This window comes from Chaetura pelagica, unplaced genomic scaffold (assembly GCF_000747805.2).
Source record: "Chaetura pelagica isolate M959 unplaced genomic scaffold, ChaPel_1.0 scaffold83, whole genome shotgun sequence".
Classification (NCBI taxonomy): Eukaryota; Metazoa; Chordata; class Aves; order Apodiformes; family Apodidae; genus Chaetura; species Chaetura pelagica.
Window position 1 is genome coordinate 5,850,706 of NW_009952893.1, and position 1,164 is coordinate 5,851,869.

Sequence of the window (1,164 nt, forward strand, 5' to 3'; positions counted from 1 at the left end):
CTCCCCCCCCCAACCCCCCAGGCTCTCCAAAGGCGAAGCGTGACTCAAGCCGCCTGTCACTGCGCAGAACTGCTGAGAGGGGATGGCTGCTCATTTCCAGACCTTACCAGGCCTTGGGGAAACTCCGACAGCAACGAGGTGCTTGGTTAAATACTGCCTGTCATGGCTTCGTGAGCAACACGGAAAACGCTCATACATGTTTGTATTAATAAAAGCATGTAACGTGTGTACACGTAGGCAAACACGTACCTGCAGCCACACATGCATGTTGGTTTTTTAGGTATTTGACACATCAGCGGTCTCTGTTCTGGCAGATGCTTTGCCAGCCATCTCAGTACGGGATGGAAAAGAAAATATTTTTTAATGAGTGGTATATAACGATAAAAACTTCCACTGATACACTACACAACATTTCCACTTCTTACCCCAAACTTATCTCTGTGATCATTTTTTAATTTATGCAAACTACATGAAATATACTATTCTCCCCTCCCCTTTCTTTTTTTTCCTGAAAGCTTTTATCTGTTCTGCTTGCCTCGATTTCAAGTGTTTACTGACAAAAAAAAAAACCAACACACCAAAAAACACAAACAGCAACAACAACAAAAAAACCAACAAAAACAAAAAACCCAAAAAACATCAAAACCCAATTGTCTTCTAAGAAACACTTTTAAATGCCCTTACACCTTTCCCATAATAAACCTTTCACTGCACGGGGCGGTCTTTCTTCTCGTTGATGTTTGTCAGAAACACCGAGAGAAATACATAGTTGGGAGTGTTTTGGGGGTCTCGGCTGCTCAAAAGCGAGATGCACGTTTAATGAGACTTCAAAAGGTCTTTAACTTTCTCATTCTAAGTTCATCGTTCCAAATAAACCACCTAAAATGTCAATAAACGTCAAGCATTTCAGTTGTGTAGATGTTTATTCTGTCATCTTGAAAAGTTCTCCTATGGGGATCCCTGTGTTTTCCTTGGTGTTTGGAAATTTTAAACAGACGACGCAAAAGGATTTCCTGCTTCAGAAAGCGCTGTCAAAAACTCTGTCAGGCATTCTTCCTTCCCATTTTTTTTTATTTATTTTTTTTTTTTCTTATTTTTCTCACGCTCTCGGGTCTCTCCCAGCACGGTCTGCAGGTTTCCTACATTACGAGCCGATTCTCACCC